Here is a 27,586-nt window from a genome sequence, read left to right on the forward strand (position 1 = left end):
ACCAATTAATGTGAATAAGACATGGAATTTTAATGGACTAAAACTCAATAGGAGTCAGCAATATATCATAGTTACAAAAAAATAATAATGTGGACTTTTTTTTTTTCCAGAGAAAGGGAATAAATAAGAAGAACAGTGGAGTTAAAATAAGGCAGAGGGAAAAGATCATTGAAACAATTTTTTAAAAAAATGCACAAATAGAAAGAGAAAGTAGACCATAGGGAATCAGAGACAAGTTGTACAGCTTTGAAAATTATATGTCAAATTTGTCATATATACTATTACATATTACTATATATACTGTATGTATATAGATATTATATATCTATATACACACAATATACATATATGATATCCCTGATATGTAATGATCATAACTAAGAATATTCTATATTCCTCATCTGTTGCACCCCATACTTCTACTGAAAGAACAGTTGTGTTTCATCATAAATTGGAACCAAAATTATTCATTACATTTAATTGGATAGATCAAGAAAGCATTTATTAAGTGCCTATGATGTTCCAGGGACTGTGTTGTAGCTAAGTGTTGTAGCTACAGATCCAAACAAGCAAGACAGTTTCTGTATCTGGCCAACCAGTGTTGTAGCTAACCTTTTATGTTGTCTTTTCCCATTGCAATACAAATTCCCTGAGGAAGGACACTATCTTGTTTGTTTGTATTTGTATAGCTCAGTGCCTGATACATATAATTAATGCTTTATAAATGTTCTACCTACCTACATACCTATCAATCTATCTACCTAAAAATCTAATCAGTATCCTTTAACTTTAGGCCAAGTACTCTAAGGGCAGCTAAATGGTCTACTAGTTACAATGCTAAATACCTGGAGCCTAGAATCTGAGTTCAAATACAGCATCAGATGTTACTATGTTATCCTGAACAACTCAGTTAACTTCTATTTAACTCAGTTTCCTAATCTGTAAAATGGTGATAAAAATGGCAACTACCTCCCAAGGTTATTGTAAGGATCAAATGACATACTATTTATAAAGTACTTTGCAAAGTATCTGGAACATAATAAGCATGATGTAAGATAGCTATTGTTATTATTAGAACAGGTTAACAAACTAAAGGTATAGTTAATGAATATAAAAGAAAGAGAACATTAATTATAGAGAAGGTAGCATAATGGATAGAGCACTGGGCTTGGATTCAAGAAGACTAATCTTCATGAATTCAAATCCAGCCTCAGACACTTAGCTGTGTGATCCTGGATAAGTCACTTAATCCTGTTTGCCTCAATTTCCTCATTTGTAAAATGAGCTGGAGAAAGAAAGGGTAAATCATCCCACTATCTTTGCCAAGAAGATTCCAAATGGATCATGAAGAGTTCAACGTGACTAAAAATGATTGAACAATAATAACACATCATGAAGAGCCATTGTGGCTTCATCATAATAACTAACATTTGTAGAATTTTAAAGTTTTCAAAATACTTTAAGTATATTACCTCAACAACCCTGTAAAGTAAGTACTTTAGGTAGTTTTCTTTTCCTTTTTACAGGTAAAGAAACAACTTCAGAAAAGTTAAATGACTTGTCCATGGTCAAATAATTAGGAAGTATAAGATGTGGGATTTGAATCTGACTCTTCTTAACTCCAAGTCTTGTTCTCTAGTTAAATCAACTGTTTCTCAAGCAAATCACACTAACCTGTTTTCTTTTTGATAGAATTATTAAGCTCAGGAATGTTGTGGATGTAGTTTACTGAGATTTTAAAATAGCATTTGACAAAGGCCATTGTGTATTCCTGCAGAAAAGTTGGAGCTAGATGATAGTACAATTAGGCATCTCTAGAGCTCTTTGCAAGGTCAACCTTTCAAAGCAGTTGTTAATTAATTACTTGATGTCATCTTGGAAAGAGTTCTCCAGTGAAATGCCCCAGGCATCTGTCCTTGTCTTGTTCTGGTTAATATTTTTATCAGTGATATGATAAAGGCATAGCTGGCATGATTATTAAATTTGTAGATGATACAAAGTTGGAAAGTACAGCTAACATATGAGATGATGGAAACAGGATTTAAAAAGAATATTCAGTTAAAACTAATAAAATTAAATTTTGAAAGACTAAATGTAGTATTTTATACTTGGGTTAAAAAATCAACTTCATAATAATAAGATGGGTGGGTTATTGCTTGAGAAGCAGCAAATTATTTGGAAAGTATCTAAGGGGCTTTGTGGAATGAAAGCTCCAAATGAATTGATAGTGTGATATTAAAGCCCGGAAAGTAAATGCAACATTAGATTGCAGTCAGTCAATAGGTATTTTGTCAGAGAGTTAGGGGATGTCTGCCTCAAGAAATAAAGACTTCCCGTAGTAGAATTGGCAGATGAAAACAATTTGTTTTAATAGCCACTGAGGTGACTGAAGCATTTGCTTTGAGATGCTTAAAGTTTGGTTAAATATCAAAGACATTGCAATATAGGCCATTACCACTCATCCTGACTTTTGTATTGCCAATATACTTCAACTTGATGGCTGAAAGAGAAAGTGAGGTTGATGACTTTGTGTAGCTCTGCCTTACTTAAATCCAAATTACACAAGAATCAAGACATCACCCGGTGATATCATTGTTTATATTTAAAGATAAAAGATGAACAATAAACAAATGTGTCAGGCACTGTGCTAAGTGCTGAGACTATAGAGAATGGCAAAAAACAGTCTGTCCTTGAGGAGTTTATAATGTGATGGATTCCAAAAAGAACATTTAAAGTTATTTAATTTAGTTAGTTTTATTTTATTTCTTTAGTTTTGTAGAACAAAACTTTGCTTTGCTCCCTCAACTCTTTTTTGGGCCCAGATTCTGGGATTCCAGAACTCAACCAATACTTCAGTTAGAAGGAAGACTACCATGAGTACCCATTTCCAGGGCAAATCCATTCCAGTTGGCTGATTCCTCCATAAGCTGGATAGGACCAAGATGGAGATAGAGAGTGGGCATCAATATTATTCCTTTTGGTAAAATGGATTATTTACCTTCTGCCCTTACTTTAGAGCTTGAGGACCCAGGCACTATTTTTCGAGTTATTTATATAGGCTCATGACTCCTAAGTCTTACCATTTAGGCCATTTTGGACCTTTCCATCTGACTTTAAGTTGTGCTTTCTTTTGTCTTCTCCATTAGGATATAAGCTTTTTGAAAGCAGGGATTGTCTTGCTTTTTTTCTGTTTGTATTCCTGGTGCTTTGTTTGGGGCATAGCAATAATTTAATAAGTACTTTTTCATTTATTCAATATAATTGCAATTATCCTTAAATTATTGTCATTGTATCTAAAATGACTTGAATTTTAAAATCTAATATATGAGCATTATTATTCAAGGTAGATTTTGTTGAGTTTTTGTGTAGATTTTTAGACAATGAATGATTTTCAGGACAAAATTGGCATCTGATACATGTGCATTTTGAATCTGGTCATAATATATTATGCAGGTAGCACACCATAAAGTGTGTTCTTTTAACTTATACAGATTTCAGAGTATAATCTGTAGAATCAAACTTCTAAAACTAATTTATGAGCTCCTTCCCTTTAAAAGTCAGACACAATTATTTATCAGTAAAGGCATTTACCCAAATAGCATAGTAATAAACATTAGCTACAAAACAATGCCTTATTAGCCTTGAGATGTTCTGTCCTAGAAATATACACAGTATCCATGGAAAGAGTGAACATCAGCTTAAAAATATAGTAGAGAGGTACACATGTGGCTAACGCAACTTATAAATCCACTACTACAGGGCTTTGAAGTCTTTTCACCTTTCATGGTGTCCTTGAGCTGCTCCGAAGTAGATTTCTAGGCAGGTTGCATTATTGGTAGGCTGGGTTCACTCCTCAAAGAGCATATCATTTCTGTTTGGTATGTCACTCATCTGGGCTCTCAGAGTCAGCTCCTCTTCACAGCTTGACCTTTGATTACTACCTCTTCTCTTGAATCCAAAACCAACTCTTTGTTCTGCCAGAGATTCTGCTTTCTGAAATTACCTCCAGCTTCAAGGGATTGTTTGTATTTATGTCTATTTGGAGTGTGTCTTAATTCCTTTAACTGTGCCTCAGATTCTCTTGAAATAACTCTCTGACTGCTGAATAAGGTGTCTCCTCCTGAGTGAATAGTTCTGTTGCTAGATGCCTTACTTGATAAAAAAAAACATAAAGGAGAGAACATTCTGTTTTCTCTTCTAAGTTGTGAAGATTTGTGTTTTTCCCTAGCTGATGACTCTCTTCAACAAATCTGAATTACCAATTTTTCCAGGGCTTAATTTGGAAGTCTTCTAGAATGCCACCAATTTGTTTGATCATCTAACAGACAGCCAGAATTTACTTCCAACAGAGAAAATGTCCATATTTTAGAAAGAGATAACCAGGGGTTTAACACCCTTATTACATCAACACTTTCTTATCTGTGACCATGCCCTATGGCTACTTTAGTTAAGTTGGAGGGAGGGGAGACCAAAATTCCTCTTTTTTTTACAAGTCCAATTATGATGTCAATAATCTCTAAGAAATCAAACCCACTATTTTATAAATGTCTGGAGAGCTGTCAACCAAAATTAAAGAAATACTATACATTTTAGAAGCTACTTTTCCTGACTGAGAACAGCTATTTTATACAATATTATTAGTTTTACAAAATACTCTACATTCATTATCTTAGATAAGTGGTAAGATTGATAGAATGTTGGATCTGGAGGTAGGAAGATTGGAGTTTAAATTTAGCCTGAGACATTTACTACTTTTGTGATCCTGAGCAGGGCATTTAAGATCTCTTTGCCTCAGTTTCCTTATCAATAAAAATAGCACCTATTCCCAGGGTTGTGAGAATAAAATGAGATAATATTTGTAAAAATACTTCTTAAATCTTAAAAGTGCTATAGAAATGCTAGTGATTATTATCTCTCTTGAGTCTCACAAAAACTCTATTAGAAGACACTGCAGGTAATATTATTCATATTTTGCAAGAAAGAGGCCTTTAGTCTAGAAAGATTGAAATCCTTTACCTAAGGTCACATAGTCACCCACCTAAAAGCAGGCAAAAGGTATATTTTTACCCTAGGAGTTCATTTTTAAAAACACTGTCAGTCTTTCACTAACAATATACATTTTCATCCTGATGTGAAGATAATAATCTTTATGACATGACCTTTTCTTAACCAGGAGGAAATTCTTGACTGTTTGTTGTTTTCTATTAGTTATGAATGGATATCACCTTTAGGACAAATCATGGATCAAGTGTACTGAAGCTGTGGAAGATGTCTTTAACTCAGCAGTTTTATAGTTGACTGCTTATGACATGTGACAGACTTCTCCCTAGAATTTTGGGTATGTGGCAAGTTTAAAGTAGTACTTACTGGGCATTTCTAGACTTATAGTTATAAAATTATCTACATAACTTGTAGTTATGAAGTTTTAGAGAACTAACAGAAACACTTCTATTACATGATTATCCTTTGGCTTTGTTGTTAACTTGTTAAAATGATAATAATGTTCAAAGACCAACTTTCTTAGGACATTAATTATATACAGAGGATCCCAAAGGTTTTAATGTAGTTCTGTTATTAAAGCTTTAACTAAGACTTTTGGGACACTATGTATAATATTCTTTAAAATATATTGATATTTTCTAGACATTTATATCCTATCTAAACATTTAATTGATTGTAAATTTGATTTGGATGCTTAGATCACAGATATAAATAGAATGGACATTGGTCAAATAATAATTGTTCAAATTGCTTTTTCATATAATAATGAAGAACCATGCTACTTTCTTAATGTTTAAGGATACAATAGTGAATATGGAGGTCTTATATAGATAGCATAATTCTAGATGTCTTTCTTTGCAGTTAATTCATTGGAGGGCAAAAACTATAGGAAAAATGTACATTTTCTGAGATATTGAAATGGATCTTGGGAGAGAGATTAGTAAAAGAAATAATATTTAAAGATGAAAATCAAAGGGGTCAAGTGATAAGAAGGATATTTTTTCCATGGCTTTATTCATCAATTAGAACAGGGCAAGGGGTATCATATAGTAAAAAATCTATGCTATAATAACACATTTTTGTATATTAGTAAGGAGAAAAGAACAAAAAAAGGGAAAATCTATATGGAAGGTTTGAACCTTTGAGGCTGGAAACACTTAAAAGCTTTTTTGTGATATTCTTATTTTTCCACATATTGTGACTTAAATATTCCTTTTTAAGATGTTTTGGTAGGATAAATAAAACCTCAAACAGAAGCAATATTAATCCCCAATAAAGGTTTAATTTTAAAAGAAAAATTTCAAAGCAAGAAATACTTATGACTCTTTGCACAAAGAGGATGGAATAAAAGACCAGAGTAGATCAAAATAATGATATTTGACTATTAAAGTTATCACCATCTACCACTACCATCATCATTATTATCCAAAACTAATTCCAGCCCCTGGGATGAAGGCATAACTGAAATAGTTATCAAATTCGCAAATGACAGTGGATTTGAATTTGGGTCTTTCTGATGCCAGGCCTAGTTCTCTACCCACTGTACCACATAGCTGCCTCTATGAACACTTTATTTTTGGAAGGTCAATGACAAGAGGAGACATAGCTAGAGAAGACTATGCAGTTGAGTGGGAGCTTTGAGATAATTCCATAGAAGGTTTGGCTTAAAAAACTGGATATTTTTAGCTTAAAAAAACATAAAGTGTTTTTTTTAAATAGTATTTTATTTTCCCAAATATATGTAAAGATAGTTTTCAACATTATTTTTTTCTCCCTGAGGCAATTGGGGTCAAGTGACTTGCCCAGGGTCACACAGCTTAGAAGTGTTAAGTATCTGAGGCCAGATTTGAACTGGGGTCCTCCTGATTTCAGGGCTGGTGCTATATCCACTGTGGCACCTAGGTGCCCCCCCCATATCCTTTTTTGTAAAACTGTGTTTCAAAATTTTCTCCCTTCCTGTTTTCTTCCCTTCCCAAGATAGCAAGCAATCTGGATATAGGTTAAATATGTGCAAATCTTTCAACCATATTTACATATTTGTCATGTTATACAAGAAAAATGTGATCAAAAGGAAAAAAAAAAAACCACGAGAAAGAAAGCAGACAAACAATAGCAACAAAATGTGAAAGTATTATGCTTCAATCCACATTCAGTTTCCATAGTTCACTCTCTGGAGATGGATGGCATTTTCCATCCCAAGTCTGTTGGAATCTCCTTGAATCACTATATTGTTCAAAAGAATCACATCCATCACAATTCATCATCCCATAATCTTGTTGTTGTTGTACACAGTGTTCTTTTGATTCTTCTCACTTCGCTCAGCATCAGTTCATATAAGTTTTTTCCAGATTTTCTGAAATCAGTCTATTTGTCATTTCTTATAGAAAAATCATATTCCATTGCATTCATATACCATAACTTATTCAGCCATTCCCCAACTGATGAACATCTATTTGATTTCCAGAAGAACATAAAACTTAAGGAGAACATAGTTATTGATTAAATGTTTGAGAGGTTACTGTTTTTTATTCTCATACTCTAAATATTCTAAATAAAATGCATACAACTCTTCTAAAATGAAGGAACTCAAAATAAAATTTTAAATAATTGAATATCTTATACTTTGAGTAGCAACATTAGATTATTGCAAAGTAATGATTTTTTCAACAGTCCTTAAATATATTTCTTTGGTGGAACTGAATTCACTTTTTCCCAATTATACATTTTTGGTACCTTTTTTTTTTTTTTTTGTTGTTGTTGTTGTTGTTGTTGTTGTTGTTGTTGTTATTATTTTTGCTGAGGCAATTGGAGCTCAGTGACTTGCCCATCTTTCCTTCCCTCCATCTTGTTTACTGAAATCAACCAAAGTAAAAATCTAGCTCTTTTCTTGGAATGAATTATCCTATAATTGAACTTGTATTCATTTTGCACACAGTATTTCATCCAGTGTTATTCTGATGTCACAAGGTAGGAATTATTTGCTTATATTTCATCTGTTATGATCTACCTGTCACAGTGGCATCTGTGAACCTTGAATATCAGCAGTTCATCAGGTGATATGTCTGCTCACTTGCTTTTTTTTTTTTTCTCCCGTACATATGCTTTTTATGACAAATTCAAATAGTCAGTCTGACTGGAGGAATTTAGTCTTTTTATTTCAATCACTAATTAGAAATACAGACAGAAGGCATTTTCTGCTTTTAACCATTCGTTTACTCTTAATATCTGTGATATATGTAAAAACTGACAATTATATTGAGTAATCTAGAAAAAGGATCTATTGCTTTTTATCTAAGATTTAGGAGAAATATTTTAGAAACCAAGAGATGTAAAGATTTTTTCATTTAAAAAAGGCTTTAAGGGGTGAAACTTTTGTTTTTTCTTCATTACTAACTAGGTGTCTATTTTCATGGAGAATGTTGTAACTAGCTGACTGATGTCAAATGATTGCACTCAATTAGATTCAACAAATATGTATTAAGTGCTTTCAGTATATAAGGCAAAATATATAGTATAGAAAAATTTTAGGCTCTATTCTCATAGAACTTATTATCTTTTAGAAATAGGTTCTGCTGAGCTAGTAAGGTTCTTAGCATGAACTGATGACATACTGTGTGTCTATTCTCTAAGAACCAGTCCATGGGCAAAGAAGTTTGACTGCTAATTGATTTTTGGCCACAAAAACTTATGAATTGTAGAGGAATTGTGATCTGCTTTGGTGGAGCTAGTGAAATCACAAACCTTTCAAAGCATCAGAATTAAAGACTTGAATGGCTCCTTTTCAAAGATGTATTTTTTCCCCTTTTGGTTCCAAAGACAATGTTCCAAAGATTAGAAAATGAACTATTTAAAATTTTTTTCCTATATCCAAGATTAGGAAGGATCAATTTCTAATAGAACAGTGAAATTTGCTTTTAACATACTTTTTTTTATAATATTTTATTATTTTGAAGACAGATGCCTGGGATGCTGAGTATTTTTAAAAAATTAATTTTCTTTTTCAGTTAATTCCAGTTAGCCTCTCTCCCTCTTCATCTAACTCCCACTGGAAAAAAAAAAGAAAACAAAAAACAAAACTCCTATAACAAATTTGAATAGTCAAGCTTACTAAATCCTCACATTGACTATGTCTAAAAATATGCTTCACTTTGAATATTAACCTATCATCTTTCTATCTCTTAGGAAGTGGGCAGCATTCTAAATCTTCAGTTTTCTGTAGTTAGACATTACATTAATCAAAGTTCTTAAGTCTTTAAAAATTGTTCATTTTTTTATAATATGGTTTTTTGTAATGTAAATCATTTTCCTGGCTCTGTTCAGTTCATTCTGTAGCAGGTTAAAGTGGAGTTCAAATGATGGCTGCTGTCCTCAGCTTTTCCTTCTTCTACATAGACTTCTATTTGAGGGCCATCTTCTCATATGAGATAATAAGCTCCTCTTCTCATCCTTCTCCTTTTCCTCTTTAGAGTATCATTTTCCCTTCTTTTTAAAAGATCATCACAATATAACACAAATCACTCCTATTTTATTTGATCCTTTCTATATTTCTTCTGATATTATGGTTTTCAGAAGATGCTTATATCATCCACCTTCACCATTCATTCTGAATTTTCTTATTGATAGTTTTTATTCTCTTTTTAATGTTTCACTTGATTCTAGTGTTTGTATTTCAAAATTTTTAATCAGCTCCAATCTTTTCATTAGAAGCCCTTTGTTTCATTATAAGTTCATTTTTTTTCCTGTTATAGCATTGCAGTCTGATTTACTGAGGATAATTTTACATATATTTAGCTCTGATATAAATGTAGTTAAAATAAATCATGAGGGACAAGTCTTGAAACAGTTGGAATTAATTGAAAATTTGTAAATTTCTATGTTTTGCCTTTTTGGAATGTTGTATTACATGTTCTCTGCTTCTTTATAGTGATAACTACTAATCATGCATGATCCTGACTGGTTCCTCAATACTTGAACTTTTCTTTTCTAGCTTTTTATAGCATTTCCATTTGACCTTGAAGAACTGATTTTGACTTTGACATTCTTGAGGGTTTTCCTTTTAAGATTTCTTTCAAGGGGTGAACAGTGATTACAACTAGTTTTATTTTGCCCTTTGGTTGAATTTGGTTGGGCAATTTCATCTCACAGTTTCTCAAAACATTATGTTTAAACTCCTTCTTTAAAAAATCATATTCTCCCTTTTTAAAAATGAAATGTTTTTCAATTATCAAAAACCTACTTTCTTTATCTTCCCTCGTTCCCTCTCCAGCCATTGAAATAGGGAAAAAAATAAAACCCTTATAGTAAATGCGTACAAACAAAACAAATTTCCATGCTACCCACAGTTAATACACTAAATTCTAAGTCCAAAACCTTTCCTGGGTTTATGTCTCAGTCTAGTAGTTTTAAAGTCTCTGATGGTTCCACTACATGAAAAAAGGTGACTTCTACCCACGTTTAAGAAATAATAAAATGTTTTCTCCCCGAGGGAGGTCCCAGGAATCTATCATATTAGATCATCTGGGTACATGTTAAAGCACTGTTATACATATAAGGAATTTGGGTTCTGAGATGTTAACTGATGCCCAAGGTCCACAACTAATAAATATTGGAGCCAGGATTCAAATCCAGGTCTCTTGAATTCAGTATTTCATTCACTAGACTCTACTGATCCTCCCAATTCTTCTTTCTCCTCCCTCCTACCTCTGCTAGAAGATGGTTGTGAAAATTCTAGATTTTTGGCAATTGCCAGCAGAGAATTTGGGGAGAATGCTTACCTGATTATAATAATGCCTATTGTTGAGGTTTTGGGTGGTGGAAGGAGGAAGGGAGGCTCCATAGTGACTTACAGAATGAATACTGCCAATTATATTGTAGGCTATCCTGTACTTTAAAGAACATTCATCACATTGAACAAAATGTTCCTCATCATGTATTTAAATTTTTTTTAACTATATAGGGCATATGCAAAAGCAATTATAGTAATTATTTTATAAAAACAGGTACAGTATTTTTAAAAGTGAGTGTTGTCAAAAGCTATAATTCTGTGTCTTTCTTGAAGCTACTTCCCCCTGTATGTGCTGTGAATGTACTCAAAGGCAAATTCCCTAACATAAGAATGATCTACTGTTCAAAAAATGAAACTGAAAAAAAACTTGGGCTTTGATGATCTTGACACCTTCCTCCATCATCTGCCAATGCTATATTTAACAATAGCAGTAATTATTAACCTTGAGGCACCATGAAGTTAGTTTTCTAAAATCAAAATGAAGGGTTTTAGCAATCTAGTTGTCTGCTTGGAAAAGACTACTTTGAAAGAGAATTGTTTAAAATTTACTTTCACATCTTAGAATTAACATTTAGTAACATGAACACCTGGGCAGCTCCTCTTTCATCTTCAGTTAAACTATACACATAAAATACATTAGTAATGAAGTGTTAGTTTGTTTTTAGTTTGGGGTTTTTGTTTTTGTTTTTAGTAAGCAGGACTATATTTGTATCCACATAATTACTCACATTATCTGCATTTTAAAGTTTCAAGAATACTGACTGCACCCTTGTGAAATAGGTAGTGATTTATTTTCATTTTAATAGCTGAGGAAACTGAGGTTCTGAGAGGATAACCATGACTATATAGACTAAATTGTATAATGGAAGAGGATTTGAATGCCTCAGTCCTTTGATGTAAGAGTTAGAACACTATTCATTATACAATACTGTATTTCAAGAAAGGATCACAAGGCATCACAAGTGAGCAGCTGGAATTGATATGTCATCTACACTTAGTACCTGTCTGAAGCACTGTGCTAAGAATACTCTGTTGGGGCCATGAAAAAGCCAAGTATTATGCTTATCTCTGTCCTCAAGGATCTCATAATCTAGAGCTTAAGTCTTCCCATACATTAAATGCTATAGCTATCTCATTAAGGAAGGAGTCATTTTTCAAATAGTCAGTCAAGTCAACCAATAAACATTTATGAAAGCCCTTATACCACATTAATGTCACCAGCTCTTTGTTACTTGCAGGACAGTTTCTTCATCCAGTTGCTTCTACCTGTGATATGACTCTCCACCTCTTCCACCCTCCACACCCACATTGGTGATGGGATTAGCTTGGTAGCTTTAGGGACTATATTTGTATAGTTGTGTGTGTGTGTGTGTGTGTGTGTGTGTGTGTGTGTGTGTGTGTGTGTGTGTGTGTGTGTGATATAAATGTTATTTAGTTGCATCTTGATGAATATCTTTAGAAATGGAATGGGACTTTAAAATCTGTCCTTTCAATTTCTTCTGACTTGTCACAAAATATCTCTTAGTTTGAATTTTTAATCTGAGTTAAAATCAGAGATTCTTTTTAATATCCCTGGTTCGCTAGACTGAGTACCCTTCAAATCCTAGGAATTCCACTTTGGGAAATTGCAAAGGATCTGGGTAGACCCAGGTGAAGATAATTCTTCCAAATGGTTCCTCCCTCCCTATACTTTTGATTGCCATTCAGATTAATGTGGGAGAAAGACTGAAAAGAACAAGGTAGAAGGGTTTGTGTTATGTGTGTGTGTGCCTTTATTCTACTTCCAGCATGTAATACAATCACTCCCTAAATAGACAACATAAATTTTTAGAAGAATAAGAAAATTGGAACCAGCATTTTGGTTTTCTTAAGACAGCAAAATGACCTGACCTTTTCAAGACTGAGAAAAACCATTACTTGACAGTTGAAAAAAGTTATTCTTTATGCCAAAGACATTTTCCCCTCATGTTAGAGCCTGCTCTTGACAGGGCACCATACCTTGCTCCTGAAATTTTGATATTAATATTTCATGTCATATTCCATAACACTAAAAGATGAAATACATTTGATTAGCAGGAAGTAAATGTAGATAGGGAAAAAATGCTGGATAGGGATTCCTATGACCTTGTTATAGTCTGATCATGGAGAGCATCCTCAGCAACACCAGATCAGAGGATTCGATTGTACCTGGAATAGGTAGAATGACTTACTGCTTTGTGTTTAACTGTTATTATAGACTCACTTTCCTCAAAACAGCTATATTAGGTAAGTGGTGAATCATTCCCATTTTCTAGGTCAGGAAACCAAGGCTGTAGAGGCTAAATTACTTATGATCACACAGTTTGCTTGAGTCTAAGATAGAATGCAAAGCTAGGTTTTGTTACTCCAAGTCCAACCGAGTGAACCATAGTAACCTTGGAGATTAGTCATGAAGAACTAATTAAGTTATCAAAAATCATTCTTCTCATCTTATTTTATGAAATTTAAATAGAAGTAGTTCTGGCTCATTATTCTGTTATTTTAATTTTATAATTAATGTTGTTCAAATTATTGCACAGGCAAATGATGATACTAATATGCATTTTTTCTGTTCCTACATATTTTGGGGTTTTTTGGGGTTATGTCTCTATAATTTGGAAGCTTCTAGTTTTGTTTAGCTTGGAGATTTTGAGTGTAGACCAGATTGTTTTAATGTACCATCACTCTTCATAGAGCACTTATGGCTAACTCTATTCTTTCAGTTGGCTTACTCCAACCTGCCTTATATCAGAAGATCTGGGATTCTCAAAGAAGGACCACCACCATATAGCTACATCTCAAGCTCTCCTAGGGTCCAATGATCCAAAGGATTCTGTTGTTCAAGATATACACTCTTACCACTCAACTGAAATGTCTTCCAGTGAGTACAGAGCACTAAACCTTTAATCAGGAAGAACTTTATTCAAATATGGTTTCAGACACTTACAAATCAAGTGACTCTGAGTCAGTTAGTCTGTCTGCCTACAAAATGGAGATAATATCTTATTTCTCACTGTTTTTATAAAAATAAAATGATATTTTTATTAAAAAATTTTAAAATTCATTTTTAAATAGTTTCAAATTCTCTTCTTCATTTTAGCTCCTCCCTCATCCATTGAGGAGGAGGTCAGCAATACAGTGCCCATTATACATGTGAAGTCATGTAAAATATACTTCCATATTATCCATGTTGCAAATAAAAGAATGAAAAATTAAGTGAAAAATATGCTTCAAATTACATTCAGAATTCATCAGTTCTCTCTCAGGAGATAGAAAACATTTTTCAATATGAGTCTTTTGAAAATGTTGTAGATCATTGTACTGATCAGAGTAGCTAAATCTTTCACAGTTGATCATTGTTATGATAAATGTCATAATAAACACTAGTATCTCTTAAATATAAAACATTTATTGAACAAGAAGGCAAAAGCAAGAATAATCAAAACATTATAATCATTCAATATAAGACAAACGCAGTAGCAGTCACCATATCATAGTCTACCTATCAACTTAATATAATAGTATGCTCTCATACTAATACATGCTGCATCCTTGGAGGATAGTGGGTACACACTTATAAAAATCTAGTAGGGAACTTATTATATGAGTGGGGAAATTCATATGCTTGGGGCAACTCATTCTGGGCTATAGACTTTGATATACTTTATGACTTCAAAAGTAATTGACACTACTTGAAATTGCTTTTCTTTCATTTCCCTTTTGATTCTCACTGTTCTCTTGATGAACACATTTACTTTCTTCTCTTGAACAGATAAGCAATAAGAAGCAAGCTTTTTTAATTCACAATCACCCTTGAAAAGGCGCCAACAAAGTCAGAAAAAATCTCCCTTAAACCATATAAGTGCAGTCTCACGGATTGGATCTTTTTACTTTTTAAAATTTTATTGTAGTTTTTTATTTACAAAACATATGCATGGGTAATTTTCCAAATTTTCCCCTCCTTCCCCCTTTCCCCTACCCTAGATGGCAGGTAGTCTAATACATGTTAAATATGTTAAAATATATGTTGAATCGAATATATGTATACATATTTATACAGTTATCTTGCTGCACAAGAAAAATTGTATATAGAAAGAAAAAAAAAACCTGAGAAGGAAAACAAAAATGCAAGCAAACAATAACAGAAAGAATGAAAATGCTATGTTGCAGTCCACACTCAGTTCCCCTAGCTCTCTTTCTGAGTATAGATGGGCTCTCTTCATTACTGATCAGATTGGAACTTTAAGTAAGGCAGACAAACTCGGCTCTTTACTCAATGGAATTCTGCTTTGTTCAATCAACTCTTACTATTTTCTTACAGAAAAGCTGCTGGAAATACTTTCTTTTCCCTTTTATTTCTTCCTCTTGAATCAGATAGGGGAGAGCAACCCACCTCTGGGAGGTTTTTATCTATCTCAAGCTAAAATTGGTGCTGGAGGGAAAAATCTCAAACTATATTAGACCTTCTAATGAGCTTCCGGCACGTACCACAGACTTTTCTGCAAAGTATTATCTGCTTCCAATTATCAAGCTTCCAACACAGCAGCTGAAGTTTTCCTATCAGTTGGTTCCTCAGTTAGCTTATTCAAATTGTTTTGACTGGTTTATTAACTCTGCTTCTTCTGTCTTTATTATTCCAAATACCTCACATCAGAGCCTTCTGGTGGTCAATGTCTTGTTTATCCTTTATTAAATAAACATCTTATTTATGATCAGCCATAAATTCTACAGTCTTAATTTAATTTTCACATAATTTCAAAACTGTTTTTTGATTTACTATCTTGTCAATTATAAACTCTCAAATTAAACAAACAAATGGTCATTTGGAAATGAACATAAAAATCAACTGTTCCATGGTCTCAGTTATTTCTTTAACCTTAAAAGGCTTCTCAATAACTTATCTGAAGGAATGTATATGTATTTATGCATGAGTACATGTACAGTTTACTCTGTGTCTCTCCTTGCAAAAATTTTTTTCTTAAATTTTTATGTATCAGTAATATAGCTTGGTATTGTGGGTAACAGTTCATCTGAGGTAAAGTGTTCCAGGTCATTACAATTTATTGGTTGAGTTCTCAAATATATTTGCAGTATGAAGGCTTGCATTCTCTCAGAAAGTCCATGAAAGATAGCTTTTTTTGGCATAATTGTAGCTACCAGCTCATATCTTGCTATTATTACTATGATTATTTATCATACTGTTATCTCTTATACACATTTGAGGGGACTCTATATATTTGGCTTCCTATTATGTTATTATATTTGCAAAATTGAAAAAAAATTTGTGAGCATATGAAATGTTGCTTGTCAATAGAGACAAAGCATCGTTATAAACAATCTTGCATATATTATGGTTCCTGAAGACTCTAGTAATCAGGCAGCTATTCAACCTGGTGCCCTTGAACCAAATATAGTCTACTTGATCCTTGGATGTAGCCTTTTTGAATGTATTTAACTAGGATAAGTGAACTACTAGGGTGTAACTACCTAGTTGATTCTACTATTATGTAATTGAGTATTGATAGATGTCTTATTGGCAAAATTTAAAGATGCATGATTGTGGAGGCAACCTGATGCAGTAGAAAATGATCTTGATTTTAGTCTGAGTATCTATGCTCTAATTTCAGATCTATTGCTTGCTATCTATTTACATTGAACAAATCATTTAATGTTTCTTGTTCTTAGTTCCCTCATTGGCAAAATGAAGGGGTTGGATTATATGGTCTCTAAGGCTTAGTACAATTCTATAAAATTTATAACAATAAGAGTAATAACAGCTAGCAAAGCGCAAAATGTATGTACACACACATATACAGAAAGAGAGAGAGGGAGAGAGTTTGTGTGTGTGTGTGTGTGTATGTGTGTATATAGCATCTCCTTGGATCCTCACAAATCCTGTGAGGCAGGTGCTACTTTTAATCCTCGTTTTCACAGATAAGGAAAGAGGCCAAGGAAGAGGTTTTCATAACTATCGTAGGGTCATATAAGTAAGTGTCTGAGGTAAGATTTAAACTCAGGTTGTTCTGAATCCAGCATTCTATTCACTACATCAGCTGGCTGCCTCATGATAATGTGGCCTACTACTGGGGGTAAAAAAGCATATACTAAGCCTCTGCTTTAGTATATTTTGATCTGATTGGAGAACAGTAATTACCTACAAAAACCTTTTCATGATGGTAGATTCATAAATTTTCGAGTTGGAAGGAATCCTGAAGGTCAGCTAACACTTTTTTTGGAGATTATCAGAAACATTCATAATGGTAACTAATATTTTTTATAGCGCTTTGATTTTTTACATAAAGCTTTGTTTGAATCCTACAAAGACCTTATAGTTGAAGCACTATATATTTTATCCTCATATTACAGTTGAGGAAAAAGGGGCTCAGAGGGGTTGAGTTTTTCTAAAACACTTTGCTTTGTTATAACACTGTCTTATGATTAGTAAACTCCAAGTCTGGTATTTTATCAAGGCTTTAATTAACAGGGGCCCCAGGAGGCAAAGGCAACCAAGAGATATGAGGATGAAGAAACCTGCTAAAGACCTGATTATCACAGATGGTAAGGGTAAGAAATTGTATTCAAATCTAAGTCTTCCCTCCAAATCTAGTGAATTTTCCATAGCACAGTGTTGTCTGCTCCTTTCTTGACAAAATGACATTTAGTGAAAAGAATACAGGACATAGAGAGAGGAAATCTGGGTATTGCCTTGCCCTTGCCACCAACAAGATGTCTGATTTTTAGCCCATCACTTATATTATGAGGGAATTTTGAGAAGCTAGAGTTTGTTGTTCATCTTTTTCAAAGAGGACAAATGACGTCACGGATGATGTCTTGACTTGTGCATAAATTGTATTTAAGTGAGGTAAAGGTGCACTTACTCTTTCTTCCTGAATTAACAAAGTCCAGTGACAGGTTAAAAGACAACTGACAATGGTCCATGATGCAGTGGATGAACTCCGCACTTTTGGTGTCTGACCAAGTTTTAAGTGGTCCAAAGTGCTTGCTTCTGTTTTCTTCATGGTATTGGAACAAAGTTTTCTTACTCATGTATTCAAGCCTTTCCATGTTTGGGAATAGATATCTCTTTACTGCACTGACAAATTTGAGGCTCCTTGGTTTAACCCATCTACTGAGACAATTTATTGGGGTGTGGCTGCTGTTGTGCTTCTTGGAGTCACAGGTGAAAGTTGGGTGACAGGTAAACACCAGAGATAGATGAGTAGCCCTGAGAAAGGTTTAATTAGCCCGCACACCAGAGATACTAATACTCCTTGAACATTCTATATGTAGCAAGATAAAAAGCACTATGTAAAATCAAGGGTTAAAATAGAGAATTTAAGGACTTATTTTATTTCTAAAAATTGTTTTCCCTTGGGATACCACTCATGGGACCTGCATAAAACATTCTATATAAATTATTAATATTTATTTTATTTGTAAGAATGATTCATAAGAGGGTCATGAAAAAAATGGAAACTGTAATAAGCAAGACTGACTAATTAGATTGTGATCTCTTCTCTTCTATGTGCTCTTGTCCCAATTCTTGGAAAAGTGACATTATTCTTTGACCCTGTATGTCAGCACTTTCCCATATGAAAACACTACCATCTAAAGATAAACAGGGAAATTAAATTTGCTGAAAGAAACTACAGACAACAAGCCAATATCAGTGTTAAATGTATATACTCCAAATGCTTCTAAAGTCATTAAGGAAAAGTTGATTTGAATTTTATTTTATTTTATTTTTATTTTTTCCCTGAGGCTGGGGTTAAGTGACTTGCTCAGGGTCACACAGCTAGGAAGTGTTAAGTGTCTGAGATCAGATTTGAACCTGGGTCCTCCTGAATTCAAGCCTGGTGCTCTATCTATTGCACCACCCAGCTGTCCCCAGATTTGAATTTTAAAAAGACAGAGAGAGTAACACAACAATAGTAGGATACTTTAATATTCTTCTCTCAGGTTTTAACAAATCTAACAAAAAGAATAAAACATACAATTAATAAGAAAATGATAATGATGAAACAACATATCAAAATTTCTGGGATATAAACAAAGCATTGAGGAAAAACATACATTAGCAAAATAGGAAAGGAGAGGATTAATGAACTTAATATATATTTTAAAATGAGAAATTCAACAAATAAACAAACTTAACAATAAGCACTAAAGAGGAGATACCGAAAATTTGAGAAGAAATAAGTAAATTGGAAAATGTTTCAGTAAAGAGTATCTCTTTAATGTACCCCTACAAATCTAAAGGGCCCAATATTTGTTCCAGAAGAGGCCTTACATTTTGTAATCATTTTTCCAATCCCAACTTGCTTTGATAGTTTGGTTTCTCAGAGCATGGTTACATCTTAGATCTTCCGTCCTCCTTCCCTTTATCCCTCCCTCCTCTTTTCTTTTATTGAATCTACCCAGTTGATTCACTGGTGTACTTCTCAAGTAGGTAACTCCTCAGGGCTGGCTACTCTTCAGGCTTGGCTGCTGCTGCTATTGGCAAATTTTGTTATATACTTAAGTTGCTGGATGTCTAGTAGATCAACCATCCTTTAGAGACCTGACTCATCTGGTCTTTTTATACATTCCCCTAAGATTAGGGAAAAGTAAACACAAACAGGCAAAAAAAAATATGCTGGAGCAATATGTTCACAAATAATTATCAGCTGGATTCAAAGAGAGACTCTGAAGACCAGGCATGTGGTTCATCACTGTAATCAGCTACCAATCAGATCACTTGAATTCAGGAATTTGAGTTGTAGTAGGACTAAACTATTTGGGATGTCCACTCGAAGTCTGACACCCTAGGATCAGGGTGCTGCTGGGTCGTTTAGGGAGGAAAGAACTGATCCTTGTTGGAATTGGTGCAGTGAGCTGGTGGACTTCTAATCTAGTTGAGATAAGGAGAATCAGTCTCAAAAAAAAAAATAACCCAAAAAACAAACAAACAAACAAAAAACCCAACCAAAAAATCCAAAAACCCCCCACCACACTCAGTTCTGGCTTATTTCATCACCACCCTGTAAATCAACTGGGAAATCATAGAATAACTGGACATGCATAATGGGAACAAGATCTTTCTGTTACACATCATTTCATATTTATGGAAATAGGCTCTCCAAGTTTCCACATCTACATATGTGTATATATATATATATATATACATACATAGACACACATATGTGAATACATGCTAATACACACAAACATATATACACAATCTTTATCTGTCTCTATATATCAGACAGAAGAGATTGCATGTCCTCCAACAACTGGGTCCCATTGACTGGTCCCCCTATCTCATCTAATTGAATGTAAAATCTTATTGTACTTTCCCCCAAAGTTTGCTACTAATAAGCAAATTCTTTTATAATCCAAATGGCTTTCAGTAGTGGAAAAGAGCACTGAATTTGAAACCAAGGGGTACTGGGTTCAGATCTAACTTCACTGACTTCTTTTGGATCACTTTGAGCAAATTATTTAGCTTCTCTGGGTTTCAGTTGCCTTATTCAAAAATGAGGGGGTGGGATTGCTTGAGTATCCCTCCAAATTAGAACTTTGTAGGATGACTCAGCTCTATGTCCATTCCCAGCAGGAACTGGTTTCAGAAGATGAGTTCATTGCCCCAGATCCCAAAGAACTTTGGGCTTGATTTGTTTGGGGGGAAACTGATTGTTTGGATGAATGGACCCCAGCAAAATATTATCCAGTGTCTGAGTAGGCTCCCCAGTAAAGAGCAAATTGACCCTGTGCTAATCTCTATTGTGTCCTGGTAACCAACTTTGTACCTTTCTGATGTCACCAAATTTTGACCTCTGTAACTCTTTCTTCCCACAGGACTATATTTCACTTCCAGTTTCTGGATACTACTTAACAAGTGTCTCTGGATTTGGTCTCTAAAATTTCCCTGAGGCAAACAGGGAAGGGCACTAATGGGGATCAATTTAACCTTATATTCCCACTATGCAATGTCCATTTAGAAATCCCTTTCTCCTGGTTAATTGTGAATTTTACTAGGGAACTAGTTTTTACATTATTAATTGTTATATGCTCTTCCAAATCTGTTTCACATTTACCTGGTTTCCTTCAGCTTTAAACCTAAGATCTTATGGAACCAATTGCATTTTCTCCTCTCCCCCAGAATATTTTATTTTTTCCAATTACATGGAAAGATAGTTTTCAACATTCGCTTTTATAAAATTTGGAGTTTCAATTTTTTTCTCTCTCCTTTTCTCTCCAACTTCTTTCCCCAGAATAGCAAGCAATTTTTTAGAGGTTATACAGGTACAATCATTTTAAACTTATTTACACATTAGTCATGTTGTCAAAGAATCAGAACAAAAGGGAAAAAACTACAAGAAAGAAAAAACAAAAAAGCAAAAATAGTACACTATTCAGATTGCATTCAGATTTTATGGTTCTTTCTCTGGATATGGATGACATTTTCTATCACCAGCCTTTTGGAAGTTTTGTAGATCACTGTATTGCTCAGAAGAGCAATTGAATTGAAGCAAGAGAATTGAAGGAAATACAGTTTTATAGACCTTTGGATGTAGTTTCAAATTGCTCTCCAGAATGGTTGGATCAGTTCACATCTTCACTAGCAATGCATTAGTGTTTTGATGTTACCACATCTTCTCCAACAGTTAGCATTTTACTTTTCTGTCGTATTAACCAATCTGATAGGTATGAGGTGGTACCTCAGAGTTGTTTTAAGTTGCATTTCTTTATCTAACTGATAATGATTTAGGGCATTTTTTTTCATATGTCTATAATTTCATTGTAATTTCATTTGAAAACTATTCATGCCCTTTGATCATTTATCAAGAGGGGAATGACTTATATTCTTAAAATTTTGGCTCAGTACTCTATGATTTATTTGATGTTATTGAGAAAAAAATATTTTATTAGGAAACCAATAGGTTTAATATATAAACAGCAAATTTGTTTTAGAAATGACATAAGTTGGGGCAGCTAGGTGGTGCAGTGGATAGAGCCTTGAATTCAGGAGGACCAGAGTTCAAATCTGGTCTCAGACACTTAACCCTTCCTAGCTGTGTGACCCTGGGCAAATCACTTAACCCCAGCCTCAAGAAAAAAAAAATGAAATAAGTTAAAATTTTAAGATGAACTGTTTCTTTTAGCCAACTGCTTGCAATATGGCCCTAGTTCCTTAACTGTAAAAATGTTTTGCTGTTCTTCTAAAACTTCAGTCAATCTATGAATTCATCCATGAGGACACTCTCTCTATAGGCAGGTGATAAGTAATCCATTTCTGCTGTCTCTTCCTTAATGAATCTTTCCCCTGGTCTCTCTCTTTCTCTCTCTGTCTCTCTGTCTCTCTGTCTCTCTCTCTGTCTCTGTCTCTCTGTCTCTCTCTGTCTCTCTGTCTCTCTGTCTCTGTCTCTGTCTCTGTCTCTGTCTCTGTCTCTGTCTCTCTCTGTCTCTCTCTCTGTCTCTGTCTCTGTCTCTCTCTCTCTCTCTCTCTCTCTCTCTCTCTCTCTCTCTCTCTCTCTCTCTCTCTCTCTCTCTCTATATATATATATATATATATATATATATATATATATATATTTAGAATGAGGCCTTTATTGGAAATTCTGGCTGAAAAACTTGTTTCCCAGCTTTCTTTCTAATTTTTTTTTCTTTTTTTCTGAGGCTGGGGTTAAGTGACTTGCCCAAGGTCACACAGCTAGGAATTGTTAAGTGTCTGAAACCAGATTAGAAATCCGGTCCTCCTGAATTCAGGGCTGGTGCTCTATCCACAGCGCCACCTAGCTGCCCCTCCTAATCTTGGTTGCCTTGACTTTTTAGTAGAAAACCTTTTTAATTTAATCAAGACTAATTGCAATTTGATACTTAGTAAACACTTTGAAAAAAAAAAAAAGACAAATATCTAGTAAAACCTGTGTAACATTCCTTTTATTTTGTTATTGTTCAGTTATCTAAGTCCTGTCTGACTTTTCATGGCCCTACTCGGGGTTTTCTTGGCAAGGATAGTGAAGTGATTTACCATTTCCTTTTTCATTCCATTTTACAGATGAGGAAACTGAAGCAAACTTAAGAGACTTGCTTAGGGTCACATACTTAGTCAATGCCTGAGGCTGGATTTGTACTCAGGTCTTCCTAACTTCAAATCTGGGGTCCCATCCATTGTGTCACCTCTATTTATTTAGTCTTTTTTTTAAAGGTAGAGTTTAGGTTCAGACAATAGTATATAGATTTATATAAGGACATTTTAAATCTACTTTTTTTCAAACTCATTTTATATAACTCTCCTCTAAAGACCACATGGCCAAATGGGACCACTGGCTACTCTCCATATTTAATATTAAATCTCCATGAATTTTAATAGACTAAATTCCATGGCTGAAATATTGCTTCAAGGTTTTGATATTTATTTCAGATGCCACCTCCTTCCTACAGTTTGTCTGGATCCCCTAATCCCACACATATGAAAGTTTTCTTTTTCTCAAATATTTCTAAATACTTTGGATATCTTCATTGTCCTTATCATCACTTAGCTTTTATTATACATATCTGCATTATGTCATATACCTCCTACTTGATCCGTACCACTTCAGCTTCTTGAGTTTGGGTACTGCCATTTTCCCTCTTTGTGTGCTTAATATTTTTATACATTGTTATACATAGTTGGCAATTGATAATTGTTTGTAGAGTTGAATTAAAGATAAAGAAAGTATCAGAAAATGGCTAGTCACACTGAGAAAGGAAAGTTGGTGGTGGAATACATTTGGCCACTGGGTGTCAATCTTGACCCATGTTTAAAATTAGTGAACAATTTTAGAAAATAAAAGCAGTGACTTAGCTCCTTGATAATTATCTCTGCAGAGAGTTTTGGGAGCAATCTCATTTAATAATGAACGTAATGACATATCCTCTCCTTTGAAGTCTCTATGATTACTCTTTCTTCACTGCAGAACTTAATCTTCCCTTCAGAAAGTGCAAGGAGAAAAATGAAAATGGAGCAATTGAAGCAAAGCTTTATTTAGTTAAAAAAAATTTTTTTAAGCATCATTTGGGCTTTATTTATTAACCTTTTTCTGCAAAGCTGCAATCTTTGTCAGAGATGACTAGTTCGATTTCCTTTCTGGGTAATGCTCTAATTATTTATGCTGATTGATTTTTTCAGATCTCTCTCTGTAAGTCAAATCTTGGTGATTTATTGGTTCTAAAACATAGCTTTCCTTGTGGGGGCTGAAGTGTCTTTGAGATTCAATGTATTTTAAAAAATGATAGCAGTGAATGTCCTGAGGTTCTTATCTCTTAGAATTTCAAAAAAGAAACAGGACCAAAAGGCAAGAATTTGACCAGACCTGGCAATCCAGATTAGAAGAAATAGAAAGCAGATATGTATGAAAGGACTCACCTCTAGTGGTCTGCAAGTCTTTGATCTGCCCATCCCCTTTGTTTCTCCCTACCCCCATGTCCAAACACTCATCAACCTCAGCATACATCTAACTTCTGTTTATTTTATAAGATCTGGAATAAATCTCCTTAAGAACATAATCACAGGAACTACATAGCAAGAATATCCATAATTGGGTGCTACATATAGTTCCAAATAACCTGCAGATTCTCCTCTAAATGAATGAGATCGAATCAGCTATTTACACATAGAATTAAATTGTTCTATTAAATTAGTGTCACTTGAATATATTTATCTATCTCTGAGCTACTCAAATTTGGCATGTGCCATCATTCCAGATTAGGAATATCAAGGCTCATATCTGCCATTCCAAGCTAGTTTGTTCAAATGAGTCTCATCAATTAATCCATACTGTTTCCTTCTTAAATTTAACTTTCCATTATGTTCAACCTACCTGGAAACTAGTTTGGATAACTAATACCACTAATTTCTCTAAAATTGATGTAATTGTTACCTGTTGTTTCTGTGTGTAAACCCAAAGACACCCAGATTTTTAGTGAGCTGCTGTTGAATTTTACAGCATTCTCTTCCACACCTTTACTCCTTCTACACTAACATCTATAGAAAACACAATGACATTCCTTTAAAAATGAATTATTGTGCCCTGAATTTTTGACAAATACTTTGGAACTATTTGTATTTTATGGACTTGGAAGACAGGAAGACATTAAGGTCACTGGATCACAGACACATAAAGAGGAGTGGGGTGTAGAAAGACTAAAAACATAGTCAGAAGGTGTGTTTTGCAGGCACCAAATAGAGGATTTTATATTTAAGCCTGGAAATAGAAGGGAACCAATAGAGTTTATTGAATGGGGAGATGGGACATGACCTGTGCTTTGACAGCTGAGTGGAAGGTAGACAGAAACAGGAAAAGACGAGGTAGGGAGATCCACTACCATATTATTGCAACATAGTTTCTTTTTGAAGCTGCACTGATTCCTTCAAGACTAATTAATAAGGCATACAGAAAACATAGAATTATAGAATATTAGAACTAGAAGGAACCTTAGGAACCAGTTAGCCCAACCTTGTCCTTCTGCATTCCCCCCACTTAATAGTATTTTATTTTTTTCTAATTAGATGTAAAGATAGTTTTCAACATCCACTCATAAGATTTTGAGTTCCAGATGTTTTTTCTATTTCCCTTCTTCCTCTTTTCTCTCTTTAGCAATCAGATATAGATTATACATATAAAATCATATTTAGCATATTCCCACATTAGTCATCTTGTGAAAGAAGAATCAGAACAAAAGAGAAAAACCATAAGAAAGAAAAAAAAGTGCAATTGGTATGTTTTGATCTACATTCAATCTCCATAGTTCTTTCTCTGGATGTGGATAGCATTTTCCATCATGAGTCTTTGGAATTGTTTTGAATTATAGCATTGCTGAGAACTATATCCATCTTAGTTGATTATTGCACAATGTTGCTGTTACTAGGTACAATGTTCTACTGGTTTTGCTCACTTTATATCAGTTCATACAAGTCTTTCCAGGTTTCATGGAAATCCACCTCTTTATCATTTTTTATAGTACAATAGTATTCCATTTCATTAACATTACCACTATTTATTCAGCCATTCCCCAACTGATGGAAATCCCCTCAATTTCCAATTCTTTGTCACCACAAAAAGCTCATATAAATATGAGGGATCTGAGGGGAGGTATTGCCCTCTTTGCCTTCCTCTTTGAATGGTTTCAGAGCAGTTAGGTGGTGCAGTAGATAGTGCCAGGCCTAATTAGGAAGATTCATCCTCTTGAATTCAAATCTGATCTCATACACTAGTTGTGTGACCCTGGCAAGTTTTTTTAAGCCTGTTTATTTCAGTTTACTCATTCGTAAAATGATCTGAAAAAGGAAATACCAAATCTTTGCCAAGAAAATTGCAAATGGGGGCAGCCAGGTGGCGCAGTGGATAGAGTATCAGCCCTGAAGTCAGGAGGACCTGAGTTCAAATTTGATCTCAGACACTTATCACTGCCTAGCTGTATGACCCGGGGCAAGTCACTTAACCCCAACTGCCCTCAAAAAAAGAAAATTGCAAATGAAGTCACCAAGAATCAGACATGACTGAATAGCAACAAGTGAGTGATTTTGCCTTTGGATAATTTTTGATAAATAGATATCATAGACTTCCTACTCTGTCTTCTTGTGCTCTCTGCATAGCATTTCTTTTTTACCTAACCATTGCCTGAAATGATTTAGTCAGCCATTCTCCAACTGATGTGCATTCACTCAGTTTCCACTACAAAAAGAGCTGCCACAAACATTTATGCACATGTGGGTCCCTTTCTTTCTTTTATGAACTCTTTGGGATATGAGCCCAGTAGAAACACTGCTAGATCAAAGGATATGCAAAATTTGATAGCCCTTTGGGCATATTAACTTTTTCTTTCAAAAATATTTTGATGGACTTCCGGCCAAGATGGCGGCGTGGAGGCGGACGGCTGTTTGAGCTCCTCGTTTTCTCTCAGAACTTGCTTCATGACAGGCCTCTGACTTGGTGCTTGACCCAGAAAGAAATCCACAGATGGTCACCAAGAGAAGACATCCTTGAGAGTCGCCAGAGGGGGTCTGTGTTTGCTCGGGGGAGGGTCAATCGGAATGGGCTCAGACTGAGGGCAGACAGCCAGAGCGGGGCAGGCAGCTCGCACAGCTCAGACCGGAGGGGGAGTGGTGTGATCTCTGCCATTTCTGTGAAGGGGCTTTTGCCCCGGTGTGGATGCTCCGTCTTGGCAGTGGGCCAGGAGCAGTGGAGAGGGTGTAAACACCGGAGGTGAAGATTGAAGCCCCAGAGGGCCAGCGTCTCTCAGAGCCCGGCCAGCGTCTCTCAGAGCCCGGCCACCCCCAACCCCCACCTGGACTGGCTCCGTGCGTTCTCGGAGCGCAGACTCAGTACAGTCATTGCTGTTCTGTTGGTGGCTCTCTGCTGCCCTGCCCCCAGTCTGTAGAGGAAGCCCATTAATACCATCCAGCCCCATCCCCCGCAAAACAGACCAATTGTTTCTCTTGTCAGTTTGGTTTCTTTGATTCTTACTCTGACAAAATGAACGAGAAGTTCAAAAGGGCTCTGGCCATTGGCGGCTTCTGTGTGGAGAGGGAGCGGACTTCAAATGCTGAGGAGACTGGGAGCAGACTGTCCCCAGATGTGTCCCCTGGGGGGGATACGGGCTGCTCCTCAATGCAAGGGAACCTCATGTAGGAGATCGGGAGGGCTCTCACAGGAGAGCTGGAGGAGGGATGGGGAAGGGAGGGGGAGGCTTGGCAAGAGAGCCTGGAGAAGTCATCCCATACATTCAAAGACAGAATGGATAAAGAAATCAAATCAT

Source organism: Sminthopsis crassicaudata, chromosome 3, assembly GCF_048593235.1.
Source record: "Sminthopsis crassicaudata isolate SCR6 chromosome 3, ASM4859323v1, whole genome shotgun sequence".
Taxonomy (NCBI): domain Eukaryota; kingdom Metazoa; phylum Chordata; class Mammalia; order Dasyuromorphia; family Dasyuridae; genus Sminthopsis; species Sminthopsis crassicaudata.